General features: G+C 36.2%; 1 long non-coding RNA gene across 1 annotated transcript; it reads right to left on the bottom strand.

Moving 5' to 3' along the window:
* Window positions 1-14: 14 nt before the first annotated feature.
* On the bottom strand, window positions 15-17,348 carry LOC124291321. The gene is made up of 2 exons (XR_006902188.1): window positions 17,283-17,348; window positions 15-49 (listed from the first exon to the last, which is right to left on the bottom strand). It is a non-coding gene; the product is annotated as an uncharacterized LOC124291321 (long non-coding RNA).
* Window positions 17,349-17,953: the final 605 nt, after the last annotated feature.

The following is a 17,953-nucleotide window of genomic DNA, read 5'->3' as shown; positions in this document are numbered from 1 at the left end:
CTAAAACAAGTCAAATTGACCATAAATACATGGAAATTATAAAAACAAACTGTCAACGAAGGACAGTAAAACAAACTAGAATATGACAGTAGTTGGCTATAGATCGCCAACAACTAAAGGTAGATCAACATACTAGGGACCATGGGGACTTACAGTGCCTTTGCTACCTGCATGGACCCTTATTGGATTTACACCATCCCCTCAGCCGCTGGAGATTGTAGGAAAAGATTAGCCGAATTTTAAAAGAACAAATATACTACGTTTAAAAGTCGGGTAAGCAAAAATTTAACTCTGAAAGTTTGGAGGACAATAATTTTACGACACTTTTACCCCCTTTGAGGATACAGCCACTAGCAATCGCAGGATCTTCGCCTTTAAGCAAATATTCATGTGTATATCTTGTGTGGGCAATACGACATCGTCGTATGATGACCTCTTCAAATCTGGACTGACAACCCAAGTAGGTGTAACCAATATAGGGTCTTATTTCATGTAATTTGTTAATACCTTCCTGGGTGTCCCACTTCTTTTGCATCAGATCACGGATGTAAGTTTTAATGCTAGCTTTGTAATCAGAGTATGGAATAAGAAGTGGTGTCACAGATTTATTGAGTGATGCCTTAGCAGCAAAATCGGCCATTGTATTCCCGGAAATGCCAACGTGGCTGGGTAACCAACAGAAGACGATGTCGTATTGGCCAGTAGCAAGATCATTATGTAATTCAATAATTTCGATTAAAAGTGGGTGTTTGGAAGAAAGATTTTTGATAGCCTGAAGGCAAGAAAGAGAATCGGAAAAAATTATGTACTGTTTATATGTACGGTGTTTATTAATATATTTAAGAGCCTTTAATATGGCGTTTGCTTCTGCTGTAACAAATAGAGCTGTTATCCGGTATTCTAGAAGATATTGTTCTGGATCCAATGACTGTGGCACATGCCACCGCACCGCCATCCTTGGACCCATCTGTAAATAAGGATTTATATGTATTATATTTATCTCTTAATTGACTAAATTCTTGTTTATACTGTAATTCATTAGTTTCTGATTTTTTAAATGCGGTCATTGTTAGGTCAACTTGGGGCCTAACCAATTGCCAAGGAGGATAAAAAAGAAGACGAGAAGGAGATATATTTTCCAGCTCAATGCTGGCAGCAGTAATGAATGGCTTAATCCTGAGCCCAAGAGGCGGAACAAGAGAAGATTTCTTGTTGTACAAATCCTCATAAAGAGGATAAAAGATACAGTGAAATGCAGGATTAGACTCGTTAGAATATAGTTTGGTAATACATTGTAATGATAATTTTATACGGCGTTGTGCAAGAGAAGGCTCATCTGCCTCGACGTAGAGTGAGTGAGTGAGTTAAAATTTTACATCGCATCGGCAATATTACAGCCATATAGCGATGAAAACAAGGTAATCAAGGTAATTCTTCTGCATCAGATCGCGGATGTAGGTTCTAATGCTAGCTTTGGAATCAGAGTATGGGATAAGAAGTGGTGTCACAGATTTGTTGAGTGCTGCCTTAGCAGCAAAATCGGCCATTGTATTCCCAGAAATTCTAACGTGGCTGGGTAACCAACAGAGGACAATGTCGTATTGGCCAGTAGCAAGATCATTATATAGTTCAATAATTTCTATTAAAAGAGGATGTTTGCAAGAAAGATTATTTATAGCCTGAAGGCAAGAAAGAGAATCTGCAAAAATGATATATTGTTTATATTTGGGGTGTTTTTTAATATATTTAAGCGCTGTTAATATGGCATTTGCTTCGGCTGTGAAAACAGAACTATCGCCTAGTAAGTTCTAGAGTTAGTTCTGGATCCAATGACAGTGGCACAAGCCACTGCGCCACCATCCTTAGACACATCTGTAAATAAGGATTTATATGTATTATATTTACTCTTTAATTGATTATATCCTTGTTTATATTGTAATTCATTGGTGTCTGATTTTTTAAACTGTGTCAGTGTGAGGTCAATTTGTAGCCTCACTAATTGCCAAGGAGGAGAGGAAAGAAGGCGGGAAGGAGCTATATTGTCTAGCTCAATGCCGGCAGCAGAAATGAATGGTTTAATTCTGAGCCCAAGAGGCGGAACAAGAGAATACTTCTTGTTTGTACAAATCCTCATAGAGAGGATTAAAGACACAGTTAAATGCAAGATTAGACTCGTTAGAGTATAATTTGGTAATATATTGTAAATATAGTTTAATACGGTGTACGGTAAGAGAAGGCTCATCTGCCTCAACATAAAGGCTGTCAACAGGAGAAGTTCTAAAGACCAAAGACAAAGTCTTAGGCCTTGGTGGTGGACAGAATCTAATAGTTTTAGGTTGCTTTTGCAGGCTCCACCATATACGATGGAGCCTAATCAAGTTTCGAGCGGACCAATGATCGATATAGGTGGAGGAGGGTAGCTTGATCCCTTCCCCCCTTTGAGTGGGAAACAACTTCCAACAAATCGAGGGGCTTCAGGCATTTGGCTTTAAGTGATTTAATGTGCGGCAAAAAAGTTAAATGGGAGTCGAAAATTATACCCAAGAACTTGGCCTCCTTCACACCATTGATGAGAGTGCCATTTAAAGATAGTTCTTGGTATTTATGGGGCTTATATCTTCTACAAAAGTGTAGACAATTTGTTTTGGACTTGGAAACTTTAAAGCCGTTTTCAAGACACCATATATTTATTATATTTAAACACAACTGCAGTTGCCGTTCAATAGTACGGATATTTTTACCACGACAAGAAATATTAAAATCATCCACAAAAAGTGATCCATCTACTGAATCATTTTAAACTTTGGATAAACGGTTGATCTTGATACCAAATAAAGTGACAGACAAAATACTGCCTTGGGGACACCCTGATCCTGATTGTAATGGTCAGACAGTGTTGAACCCACACGGACCTGAAATTGCCTGTCTGTTAAAAACTGTGAGATAAAAAGAGGTGGTACGTATGCTTTCTCGAGATCAAAGAATATCGAGACAGCATATTGTTTATTAACTATAGCATATTTTACAAAGGATTCTAAACGTACGAATTGATCAATGGTACTACGATTTTTCCTGAAACCACATTGAATATTTGTTAGAAGGTTATTGGTTTCAAGATACCAAGTTAATCTATTGTTTACCATTCGTTCCATGGTTTTGGAGACACAACTCATTAAAGAGATTGGACTGTAATTAGACGGATCAGTATGATCCCTGCCAGGTTTTGGAATGGGGACTACAATGGCATTACGCCACGAAGTTGGGAAATTCCCTGAAGTCCATATTTGATAAAAACTTTCTAAAAGGATTACTAAACATGATGAGCACGAAAAGAAAGTGTACCTGTGTCTTGGATGCGCGAGGAGGGTACACAACATATTGAATGACCGAGTGCTTCATGTTTGACATAAATGTTGGGGGGTTGGGTGCGGTGCTATGTGATATATATCATTTGATCCTTTATTAATGGCCCCTAGTGTGTGTGTATATATATATATATATATGTGTGTGTGTGTGTGTGTGTGTGTGTGTGTGTGTGTGTGTGTGTGTGTGTGTGTGTGTGTGTGTGTGTGTGTGTGTGTGTGTGTGTGTGTGTGTGTGTGTGCATCCCTCCCCAAAACACATGGATAAAACATATGATGCGATAACCTCTGGCATGTCTATAAGAAAGGCTTCTGCAAATTTTTTAATTCCTTTTGCCACATTACATGACAGAATAAGTGGGAAAGTTTCTGCTGAATGCATTACAACAGGGCGGGATCCAGCATTATCCGTAGAAGAACAGAAGCAACTCATTGACCATGTTCAAGCTATGTCAAATTTTGGTTATGGCTTTTCCAGAGCTGAGGTGACCGCTAATGCTACTGATTTAGCCGTTTGTCTAGGAAAGAAGACGAAAGATGAACCCTGTATTTCCTTACAGTGGTTTTCTGGCTTCCTTAAATTTGTATATGATTGATGACCAAAAAGATTTTTCATGACGTAACATAACGTTTTCTTCCACGGAAGCTAGGTGGGGGTCGAAGTGACAATGATATTGTAAGTATAGTATTATATTGACACCCACCTCGCTTCCACGAGAGAAATTGTTATGTTATAAGCAATGTCATGTGAAATCATATTGGTCATGATTCAAAGACATATTTAACTACGAGTAGGAAGTAGTTTTTATTTTCTAACTCGATGAAAACAAACCATAATCTCATTAATTCTTTATCAGACTTTAGCCCGTGACTTTACGATTTTCAAAAATGGCGGCGCCCTGTCACGAACAGCCACCAGTCTGAGGATAAATGCTATTTAGGTTTGTTTTCACTGAGTTACAAAATTAAAACTACTTTCTACTGGTATATGTATTTGATTGATGGCCAATGGGATTTTGCATGACATAGCTCATAACATAACAATTTCTCTCGTGGAAGTGTCAGTATAATACTACTTACAATATTATTGTTACTTCGACCACAACCTCGCTTCCGATAAAGAAATCGTTATGTTACAAGTTGTGTCATAGGAAATCTTTATGGTCATCAATCATATTCATATTTTACTAGTAAGTAGTTGTGATTCTTTAACTTCCGTGAAGCGATCTGAACACAAGTAAGATATCGTTCCAGGCTTCCACAACGCTCGCCTCGCACTCACAAACATAACCCATTATCACGAACTCCGGGGTCCTGTGGAAATCAGTGCATGGTGACACCATCACCCGACCCCTAAGAGCAATTGACGGCAACGCAACGATTCGGCATATCTTCACTGACGTCAAGAACTCATCAAAATGACGAGCTTGCTAAACACTTTATAAACAGCTACCTGAAAATCCCTCCTCACATGACGTCACTTCCGGTTAGCTGCAGTGCACTGGCGACAGAATTCCGAAACCTTTCTGTGGTTTCGTTGGCGGGCGAGAGTGAAGCAGCCGACTTTTTGGCAACTTTAAATCGCTCGGTATTAATTAACCACAAGTTTTTTAAGAACGATTTTGGTGTTCCGCTTAAGACTAACCATGCGTCTTTCATATGTATTGGTTAAAAGAGTACAAAAAACAAAAGTTTATTTGTTCTTTAAACGTTGGCCCGATTTATCAATGAGACGACCTCGATCGTTAGAGATCCAGAGAGCGCGTGCTATGTCGGAGGAAACAGTTTCGAAACAATTTTCTGAGCTTGATAACATCTTTACAAAGTACCCTGTATTTCCTTGCAGAGGGTTTCCGGTTTTCTTAAACGTTAGTCAGATTTGTCAGTGAGACGGCCTCGATCGTTAGAGATCCAGAAAGCACGTGCCTCGTCGGAGGAGACAGTTTCAAAATTCTTTTCTGAGCTTGATAACATCTTTACCAAGTACGACTTTAAGTCGAACCCACAACGCCTTTACAGTGTGGATGAAAAGGGACTTGTAAATAACCACTCCCCTCCTTCTGTGGTCACATCTAGTCAGGGAACCCCAGTCTCTGTGACAACTTCATGCTCTACTACTACGTAACAGTTATAGGATGCGGCAATGCAGCTGGTGCGTCCATTCCACCGTATTTTATCTTCCATGGTAAAAGGATGAGGAATGAACTTCTTAAAAGATCCACTCCGGGGTCAACTGGCACTGTGAGTGACTCGGGATGGCCGAACGCCGAAACAGGATTATTTACAGGAACATTTCCTCAAGTACTGTTGCTACGTCTGCCGATAGTCCCCTTCTCATCATGTATGATGGCCACAAGTCTCACGTCTCCTTACCTCTCATCAACTGGGCAAGACAACACCATATTGTATTGTTTGCTCTCCCGACACATATTGGCCACGTGTTACAGCTGATGGATATGGGGTGTTTTGGACCCTTTTCCCGGATTGCGCCACAAGTGTATGCGTTAAAATGCTACCAGCTCAGTCAATAAGCATTCGGTCTATCAACTTGGATGTAAAACATACAACTTGTCGTCAACCCCCTCTATTTTGCCATCATCATTTAGAAAATGTGGCATATACCCGTTTAATCCAACTCATATGACCCATCTACTGTTTTCAGAACATGTGTGAACATTTATATGTACAATATGCCCTTTGTGAACATTGATATGTATAATATGCTCTGTGGGAACATCGATATGTTTAATATGCCCTGTGTGGACATTTATATGTATAATATGCCTTGTGTGAACATTGATATGTAAAACATGCCCTGTTTGAATATCGAGATGTATAAGATGGCCTATGTGAACATTTATATGTATAATGTGCCTGTGTGAACAACGATATGTATAATGTGCCCTGTGTGAACATTGATATGTTTAATATGCCATGTGTGAACATCGATATGTTTAATATGTCTGTGTGAACAACGATATGTATAATTTGCCCTCTGTGAAGATTGATATGTATAATATGCTCTGTGTGAACATCGATATGTATAATATGCCCTATCTGAACATCGATATGTATAATATGCCCTGTGTGAACATCGATATGTATAACATGCCCTGTGTGAACATCGATATGTATAATATGCCCTGTGTGAACATTGATATGTATAATATGCCTTATGTGAACATCGATGATATGCCCTGGGTGGACATATATGTATATGCCCTGTGTGAACATCGATATGTATAATATGCCTCTGTGAACATCGATATATATAATATGCCCTGTGTGAAGATTGATATGTATAATATGCTCTGTGTGAACATCGATATGTATAATATGCCCTGTGTGAACATTGATATGTATAATATGCCCTGTGTGAACATCGATATGTATAATATGCCCTGTGTGAACATTGATATGTATAATTTGCCCTCTGTGAAGATTGATATGTATAATATGCTCTGTGTGAACATCGATATGTATAACATGCCCTGTGTGAACATTGATATGTATAATATGCCCTGCGTGAACATTGATATGTATAATATGCCCTGTGTGAACATCGATATGTATAATATGCCCTGTGTGAACATCAAGATGTATAATATGCCATGTGTGGACATTGATATGTATAATATGCCCTGCGTAAACATTGACATGTATAATATACCCTATGTGAACATCTATATGTATAATATGCCCTGTGTGGACATTGATAAGTATAATATGCCCTGTGTTGACATTGGTATGTATAATATGCCCTGTGTGAACATTGAAATTTTTAATATATCCTATGTGAACATCGATATGTATAATATGCCCTGTGTGAACATCGAGATGTATAATATGCCCTATGTGAACATTGATATGTATCTTATACCCTGTGCGAAGATTGATATATTTAATATATCCTATGTGAACATCGATATGTATAATATGCCCTGTGTGAACATCGAGATGTATAATATGCCCTATGTGAACATTGTTATGTATCTTATACCCTGTGCGAAGATTGATATGTATAATATGCCCTGTGTGAACATCGAAATGCATAATATGCCCTATGTGAAAATTGACATGTATAATATGCCCTGTGTGAACATTTGTATGTATAATATGCCTGTGTGAACATCGATATGTACAATATGCCCGGTGTGAAGATTGATATGTATAATATGCTCTGTGTGAACATTGATGTGTATAACATGCCCTGTGTGAGCATTGATATTTGGATGAGTCTCGTGTAAACATTGATTTGTGTGAACATTAACATTAATAATATGCTTTATGCGCACATGAACATGTGTAATGTATCTTATGTGAACGGGGATATGGATGATGTGTCTTCTGTGAAAATTAAAGTGCCTTGAATGAACATCGACTGGCATAACGTGTCCTTTCTGCATATGCATTGAACATCTAATCTCGAGTGTCTAAAATGGAAACTGTAACATGTTTGCCTGTAAGTAAAACAAATACAAATCTAAAATTCATATGTGGTAAGAATTTGAGCAAAACAGGAATACACTGAAACGTGAAAATCTACAATTCAGGAATGCATGGTCTCCATGTCTCCGCCTAATACTGACAACAATGCATCGCATTCTCAGCATCGGGATACCTGTGAAGGTCCGGGTTAGAATATTGATCTTCAGTAACCCATGCTTGTCGTAAGAGGCGACTACCGGGATTGGGTGGTCAGGCTCGCTGACTGGGTTGAGACATGTCATCGGTTTCCAATTGCGCAGATCGATGCTCATGCTGTTGATCACTTGATTGTCCAGTCCTGACTCGAGTATTTACAGACCGCCGCCATAAAGCTGGAATATTGCTGAGTGCGGCGTAAAACTAAACTCACTCACTCACTCAGCATCGGGATGATCTGCCATTCCTCATGGAGTGTCAGTTCCTGCAGATTTTGGTCGTGAAGATCTCCAGATCGAACTGGGCGTCCAAGATAGTCCCAAAGATGAGGTTCATATCGGGGCTCCTTGCGGGTCCTGGTAATGTTTCAGCGGTTATGGTTATCAAAATGTGGCACGACGGCGGTATTCGGAACCTATTGACAACGCTGACCATTGGTGTTTCAGGTTCTGTAATGAGATCCAGCTTGTAGTCATACGAAAACCAACGGATCATTACGGATGGTCTCCTGGTGATATGCCTCGTTAGGATGTCACAATCCGCGACACGAGTGTAGGTACTTTCATTAGCCAAATGAACCCTATGAGGATTTCCCGGAGACAGCACCACGCCAGACGTTTCTGTCTGCACCTCACTGTGAGGAAGGAACGCAGTCCACTTGGCCCAAAAAGTAAACACTTGGCCCAAAAAGTAAACATTTACTATATACCGACCAAGTAAAATGGGTCCCTTTGATACTTCTTTTGACAATATCATCCCCCGAAAGATAAAAAATATAAATAGAAAGAACAATATTGATTAAAACTGTTATCAGACATGAAGATCATAACAGTACCGAAATGATATAAACAGCCACACACACACACACCATTTACAGTTGACGATATGGGTATGTGCTTTAGTATTTCGTGTCAGCTACCTATTGTCACAATACCATATACTTAGTACATGGAATTGAACGATCACATTATAAAGCATGATTCGCACAGTTACTTCAGCAAGATTGATGAAGCATATATGACAATTATGGCCTATTGTTATTTGCTGGAAATACATTGAACGGCCAATAATATAACTAGTAAATGAATTTGATCTGTAATAATGATGTTCAGTGGTAGGATCAGTCATCGGCTCTGATATATGGCCTCTGGGGCTTATTGATATATAAGTCCCTTTGTTACCTTATTATCTTGCTAGCGTAATCATGAATAGAATTTAGCAATGAGAAAAAAACCCATAATTGATTATTCCAACAATGCGTTCGCATTTTTATGTGGGCAAATTTGCAAATTTCGACAGTTATGGTCCACGGTTACCTGCTGGAAATAAATTACACATAATCATAAATAGATTCAATAATTTCAAAAACATAATTGATGAATTGAACCATGTGTTTTTGAACTATATATGTGCTTGCAACTTTTCTATCTATTAGTAACAATGTTATAGACTTTCTGAACACGATATTGAAAACATCACAGTTATTACAAATAGACAATGTTCCCATTTTTCTGTTGTAATACTAACAATGGCAGCGGTAATTTCTTGTTCCACCCAAGTTATGATGATATATGCTTGTTATTAAAATTCCAATAATGCAGTTTAAGGAACACACGCACAATACGCACAATGAATCACAACTTTCAACCTAAATTATAATTACTCTTGTAAAATCTCTTTTTGCCATTTACTGTTTATTCCAATGTTTCAATGAGAGTGACAATACAACAATACAAGCTATTTCCCCACAGATTCTACCTGAAAAGGACACCCCAGAACATGAGTGAGTGGGTGAGTTAAGAATTTAAGTCACATCGGCAGTATTTCAGCTATATCGTGACTATATCAAGTCATATACTAATACTAATTTATGTAGAAACCTGTCAACAAAGGACAGTAAAACACTAGACTATCACAGATATAAATGTTAAACTAATAATTAGACCATGTAACCATACCTGTCAAGACAATATAAAAACAGGCTATAGATTGCCAACAACTGAAGGTAGATCACCAAACTAGGGACCAGAACATGAGACACTGACCATTGAGAGCATCTCACCTACATGTGTTACCTCTGATCTACCAACAAAGGTAAAATGATAGATCAAATTATGTATGCTGGCATATCTATCAATTCATTGAACGGTTCAAAGTATTAAAAATTCATTGAGGGCTTGAAATATTTCAGTATACAGTCAAACCTCATTGTGGCGAAGCTGTGAGGATCAGACAGTAACTTCAACATATCCATACATTCCACATAAGCGGGCATGATTCAAGTCTAAATCCGAATGGCGTAACACATAAGCATGCAAACATGTATAGTCATGTTGTAGATGATTTATTGCTTATTCAAATATTGTGTATGCCTCAAGTTCATAACGTCGTCAGTTTATAAAACTGAGTCAGTCATGAAGTCATTGGTCATCACAACAAATTGATTCCCGTCTTTCCAATAAGGACTACTCTATGCCCCGAACTAACTTTGAATGATGTTGCTTCTATCTGCAGCTGTATGAAAATCCATGAACGTAGAGATAAACACTTTGATTATTTCAACTTTTCTTGCCATATTCAACTGTTAACTTAACAGATAACAGATTTAAGTGATATATTAATTCCGACCTCGACCTTTAAGGTCAAGGTTGTGTTTATGTCGAGTTTGGCAGACACATTCGATGCAGTTCAGACTATATTCACGTTCACGGGTTGAGAGGATATAGCACAAATGCCTCTTTCTTTGTTTTTATGTTTGTACATAGTTTCTTTTATATCATCTTTTTTTCTAGAATCAAGTACAGCTTCTTTCAGATCTTCCTTTTCAACAGCTCTCAGTACTTATGTTTACTACATCATATTTATAGTAGTCTTCCAAAAATTAAGACATTGTTCTCAACCATTTACATCAGATGATCTAACATGTCTTGAAATACAGCATATATGCATATATCATGTTACAAAACTCAAGCGTAATCCTAGAGATTTCAATTATATCTCAATACTTAAAGATACTATGATTTTAACATGGTTATCAGATGGATAATAAAAAAAAATAAGGATGATTTCTGCTAACTGTAGGGGTCTGGCAAATAAAAATAAAAGGAAAGAAGTTATGAATCTCTATAGAAAGAAATCATACTCAATAATTTGCTTACAAGATAACCATATAGCCAAAGAAGAAGTTAATAAAATGAGAAATGAATGGGGATGGCAGAGTATAATTGCACCTTTCAAGTCCAATTCAAGAGGTGTTGCAATACTTTTCAATAATAATATTGATCTCACTATACATAAAACTCTGGAAGATGAAGGTGGAAATTTTATTATTGCAGACATAACTGTAGAAGATAAAGATTTACCCTCACAAACCTTTATGGACCAAATATTGATGACCCACTATTTTATGTAAAGCATTTTGAAAGTATATCCAATTTTGAAAATGAATCTCTGGTTATGGTAGGAGATTGGAATCTGGTTCTTGATCCTTAGATTGATTTAGAAAATTACAAAAATATCAACAATCCCAAGGCCAGAAAAGTAGTTTTAGACACAATTGCAGCTTATGATCTTGTGGATGTTTGGCGTGATTCGAATGATAATCTGAAAAAATTTACATGGTGGAAAAAACATCCAAGACAACAAGCCAGACTGGACTTTTTTAATCGCACAAGATTTGCTGAACCTTACGCTTGATTCCGATATTCTACCAGGCTATAAAACGGACCACTCAGCTCTTACCTACTTTTTTTCAAATACTATTAACCAAGAAAGAGGGCGGGGATATTGGAAATTTAATACGTCTTTATTGTTACAACCTGAATATAGCGAACTTGTTAGATCCATATTAAAGGACACAGTTGAAGAATATTCTGATATTGATGTATATGATGAAAATGCTAATGACCTTAATATAAAACTTAAGATTGATGATAGTTTATTTTAGAAACCTTCCTTATGAATGTTAGGGGAAAATCAATTTAATTTTCAACCTTTCTAAAAAGGAAAACCATTGATAAAACCACAGAATTAGAAACTAAAATTAAAGACTATGAAGAATCAATAAGAAAGGAATTTCAAACTATAGATGAAAATTTATTATCTGAACTTGCAAAATATAAATTTGAACTACAACAAATTAAAGAAGATGATATAAGGGGTATACAGCTCAGAAACAGAATTTTATGGTATGAAGAGGGAGAAAAGCCAACCAAGTATTTTTGCAACCTAGAAAATAGAAATTATGTCAGCAAATCAATTAATAAGATTGTCACGGATAACAATGACGAAATTACTGACAGCTTTTCTATCTTAAATGAAGTAAAAACATTTTACAAAAAACTTTACTCTTCTGGCAGGAAATATGAGGATGATACTTGTTTACAAGATGTGGTAACTCCCACTTTAACTGACCATCTTAGAAACAAATTAGAAAAAGATATTGACATGGAAGAAATAACACTGTCTGTTAAACATATGAAAAATAACAAAAGCCCTGGTGTAGATGGATTTCCAATAGCTTTCTTTAAATATTTTTGGAAAGACTTTAAATATTGGATCTATACATTTATTAAAGAAATTTTTAATAAGAATCAAATGTCTTTCACAATGAAAAGAGGTGTTATTACATGTATATCCAAGCCAGATAAAAACAGAACCCTTTTAAAAACTGGAGACCAATAACTTTATTGAATTCACTGTATAAAATAGTAAATACTTGTATTTCTAATCGTTTAAAAACAACCCTGTACTCTCTTATACATGAAAATCAGACACAAGATTACTCTATGACATTATGTTTGAGACAAAAAGAAGAGACATCCCAGGTTTATTAATTTTGATCGATTTTGAAAAGGCTTTTGATACTGTCTCTAAAGCTTCTATAAATTTGGTATTAAAAAGTTTGGTTTTGGTCCCCAAATTATTAGGTGGATAAATATCCTAACTTATAATACAACTTCTTGTGTTATTCAAAATGGACATCTTTCAGAATTCTTTTCAAATGAACGGGGCTGTAGACAAAGGGATCCGTTATCACCATATCTTTTCCTTTTTGTAGCTGAAATCCTTGGATGCATGATAAGACCAAATGAAAATATCAAAGGTATAGTAATTGATGATACAGAGTATAAATTAGGACAATATGCAGATGATACTGAGTTGTTTTTAGATGGTACAGAAAATTGTCTATATTCTGCTGTTGATGCAATTAATACTTTCTATAAGATGTCAGGACTAAAAATAAATATTGATAAGACTAAAGCTATCTGGATTGGATCTAAAGCAGGTTGTGGTGATAAACTATGTCAGGATTTGAATATTGAATGGCGAAAAAATGAATTTGATGTTCTGGGAATTATACTTAATGCTGAACTGAAGGATCTATGGATCATCAATACAAAGAAAAAACTAGAGGAAATTAACAGATTATTGGCAGTGTGGAGAAAAAGACATTTCACATTAATCGGCAAAATCACTGTTATCAAGACACTAGCTATGTCAAAATTAGTTCATATTTTCAATACTTTACCAAACCCACCCCAAGATTTTGTTACCTCCCTTGATAAAATATTTTTCAAATTCATCTGGACTGACAAAACTGATAAAATTAAGAGAAGTACCTTGAAAAAAGATTATATACATGGGGGTTTAAGAATGATCGACATAAAAACCTTTATCAATGCCTTGAAATTATCCACTTTGAGACTTTATTCAAGAAAATCATCAATATGTAATCCATGCAATTTTCCGTTACATGATATCATGACATTTGGTGCTAATTTCTATAATATTGCTGATATTCATAATCCATATTGGAAAGATGTTTTAAAAGCATGGAACATGTATTCTACTAACATTACCATAGAGGAAAACAACATTGATGAAATTTTAGCACAGCCATTATGGTTTAATCATAATTTTAAATACCAAAATCATTATATCAGTCATTGGGCAAATAAAGGACTATTAACCATCAAAGACATGTGTGATGAAGAAGGTTTGATGTCTTTTGAATCTTTAAAAAGTAAATATGCAATAAAAGGGACAGAATTAGATCATAGATATGTTCTAAATAATATACCTGAATCATGGAAAAATACAATAACAAATCACAGGTGTATAAATAACTATGACATGAATCTTAACTCCTATCAAAATAATTTTATGAAATCATTACAAGGATCAAGATTATTTTATGATATATTGTTATTTAACAATAATAACCCTCTTATGTGTCATAAATGGGAGAATGTGTTTGAAGATACTGACTTTGATTGGCCAATGATTTTTAAGTCTTACAGACAAGACATTAATGATGTAAAACTCTTAGAGTTCCAATATAAATTTTTTACACGGTATTATCTATACCAAAAAGGAACTTTTAAAAATGAACCTTATCCAGAGCGCCTCATGCAGCTTTTGTAAAGATGAAGATGAAAACTTGTGCCATGTTTACTGGGAATGTAGTGAAACTAAGAAGTTTTGGAAGGATCTTCAAATTTGGATTAACACTTATTTGATACAAAAAGTCAATTTGACAAAATATTTGGTGTATTTTGGCTCCTTAAGAAAAAATCCATTACTTAATCATATAATCATTTCAGCAAAAAAGACAGATCTATGTCTCTTCTTTGAAAAACAACATTCCAAAATGCGATAACTTTATAAAGACTTTAAAAGATATTTTTTCTGTTGAAAGCTTCATTGCCAAAAGGAAGAATAAAATGAAGAAATTTGCTAATAAATGGCATCCATTATTCCCAGTATTCAAACCTGACCTGTGTATGCAGCAACCGCTTCTTTTGTAAAATTTTGATCTGTTTCCCCTTTTGAAAAATTATCTTTGTGTTAGTTATATATTGACTAGTTAGTTAATGGCACTGGTGTAACTTTGGGAACACATATTATAGGTTGGATATAAGACACAATAGTTGGATGTGGCACTACACACAACACCCTATACACCATTATATATCGGAGGTTTAACTGTGTCACAGCCTGATATGTTGGATGATTATATTCATGTATTTGTATGTGTCATTATGTAACGAATGTTATGATGGAAGACTTTATTTTTTCATGAAAATAAAAAAAAACAATAAAAAAACAATAAAAACAACACCATGTTCCATTGCCAGTCAACCCTTGCCATTGGTAATGAAGTTATCAACAATTTCATCTCGAACTTGTCCTGCACATGCAACATTTCTGTTACCTCCTTATTGCTAAAACATGGTTCATTTACATACACCTGTTTCCATCTCACTTTCGTTGTTATACACTGCGTCACTTCTTTTCTTAAGAAAGTTGTGAATGACAATACTTGCCAACGCAACTGAGACAGCGGTATCCGGTGAACCATAGATAAATCTACAGATAGCTTCCACTAATGCCAAAAGGATGATGCTAAAGAACTTTTCGTAATTGAAGAATACCGAGCCACTGTTGTTTGGTGCCTTGATGGCAACGTGTTTCCCATCACGGGCTCCAATATAATTCGGAAAGTCCCATTTAGACATGAATTCTTCTGGAATTCCAAGCCATCCTTCTTCTGAATTTTGTACCTGAAAAATTGCTAAGAAATATGAGTGAGTGAGTCTAGTTTTACGCCGCACTATTCCAGCTATATGGCTGCGGTCTGTAAATAATCGCATCTGCGCAAGACAATCCAGTGATCAACAGCATGAGCATCGATCTGCGCAATTGGGAACCCATGACATGTGTCAACCAAGCCAGCGAGCTGCCCACCCGATCCCGAGAAATATGAAATATGATGCATGAATGTTCACGCTAACCCTGATACAGATAAACAATGAATTTTTCATTTGAAATCATTTTATGTTGCAGTCTGAAGTCTTTTTGACCTCACCTATGGTCACACCTTGCAAGAAGAGGAGGCGAGGCAGTGACAATGGGGATGTGAATAAACTGATGATACAGATTTTAACTCCGATCAGTGAAAGAAAGAAGGACAAACAGGACACAGAATCAGACGGTGACATTTTAGTTGTCAAGCAAGTAGGATTGGAAGTAAAGAAGATTCATAATATCACATATGAATCTGAAAACGAACCATGAATATTTACGATGACTATTGACTCAGTACTTTATCATCTAGAATTCAAGAATAACTGAAATGTTATGTCTCACACACACACACACACACACACACACACACACACACACACACACACACACACACACACACACACACACACACACACACACACACACACACACACACACACACACACACACACACACACACACACACACACACACACATTTCCAGGCTCATCGGCCTCGAGATAGAGACTGTCAACAGGAGAAGTTCTAATAGACCCAAGACAAAAAGTCTTAGACTTTGATGGTGGACTGAATCTAATAGTTTTAGGTTGCTTTTGCAGGCTCTACGATGGAGCCATAATCAAGTTTTGATCTCACCAATGACCTATATAAGTGAAGGAGGGTATTTTGTTCCCCTCCCCACTTTGAATTGGAAACCACTTTTAACAAATCGAGTGCCTTCAGACATTTGGCTTTAATGGTTTTAATATGCGGCAAAAACGGTAAATGGGAGTCGAAAATAAGAACTTGGCCCCATTGACAACTATGATGGGGTTGCCATTTAAAAATAGTTCTGGGTCTTTAAACAGTTTATAGTTACGGCAGAAATGTATACCATTTGCTTTTTATTTAGAAAATTTAAAGCCGTTTTCAAGACACCATTTATTTATTTTGTTTAAACACAACTGCAGTTGCCGTTCAATAGTATGCACATTCTTACCGCGACAAGGACAATTATCCACAAAAAGTGATCCATCGATTGAATCATTTAAAACCTTGGATAAACTGTTGATCTTGATGGCAAACAGTATGACAGACAAAATACTGCCTGACACTGCATGTTGTTGATTAATTATGGCATTTTTTTACAAAAGATTCAAAACGCACTAAATGATCGATGGTACTTTTGTTTTTACGGAAACCCCATTGAATATCTGTTATTAGCTTATTGGATTCCAAGCACCAAGCAAGTCCATTATTTATCCTGCGTTCCATGGTTTTGCAAACGCAGCTTGTTAGTGAAATTGGTCTATAATTGGAGGGATCAGTATGATCACGTCCAGGTGTAGGTATGGGACTAATAATAGCATCACGCCACGACGAAGGAGTGAGTGACTTAAGATTTACAGTCACATCGGCAATATTTCAGCCATATCGTGACTAAAACAAGCTTCAAATTGACCATAATTACATGTAAATGATGAAAACCTGTCAACGAAGGACAGTCAAACCAACTAGAATATCACAGTATCAAGAATTAAAACGAGCATCTCTATCTAAAATTGGATTTCAAATGGTTTAAACATATTTTAATTTCGCCAAAGCAGAAACCTGGATAGGCGATCAAGCCTAGTGGCTTATATTAACGCCGCTCCAGTACATTGTTCAAAATTAATAGCTGGATACATAATGACAACAAAAGAATAATAATACCATAACAAATATATGATTGAGTAACAAATATGTTCGTTCTGGTGTTGGTTATGCCTAGCAACGAAATGGGCTGCCGCAGAAAATCACGTTATATAACATTTGTCTTACACTGAATATATATGTTGAATGGGTTAATCACTGGAAGCGGTTACTTTTAGAAATGAACTGGGGTAATGAGTTAAGAATGTCACTATTATAAATTAGTTGAGTTATTCAATGCGCCGTTACCGTATAAAGTAGTGTCATATCATATCCTTGAATATAAAAATACACAGTTGTTCTTAAATTTTGATAGTTCCGACATGTGAGTGAGTGAGTGAGTTAAGATTTAACGTCGCATCGGCAATATTTCAGCCATATCGTGACGAGAACAATTAATTTTATGCATAGTTAGCAATGGTAAACTATAAAAACCTGTCAACGAAGGACAGTAAAATAACTAGATT

The sequence above is a fragment of the Haliotis rubra genome, unplaced genomic scaffold (assembly GCF_003918875.1).
Source record: "Haliotis rubra isolate DU_JTF1 unplaced genomic scaffold, ASM391887v1 Scf49, whole genome shotgun sequence".
NCBI lineage: Eukaryota > Metazoa > Mollusca > Gastropoda > Lepetellida > Haliotidae > Haliotis > Haliotis rubra.
The sequence above is the reverse complement of the archived record's forward strand: the minus strand, read 5'-3'. Positions and strand labels throughout refer to the sequence as shown.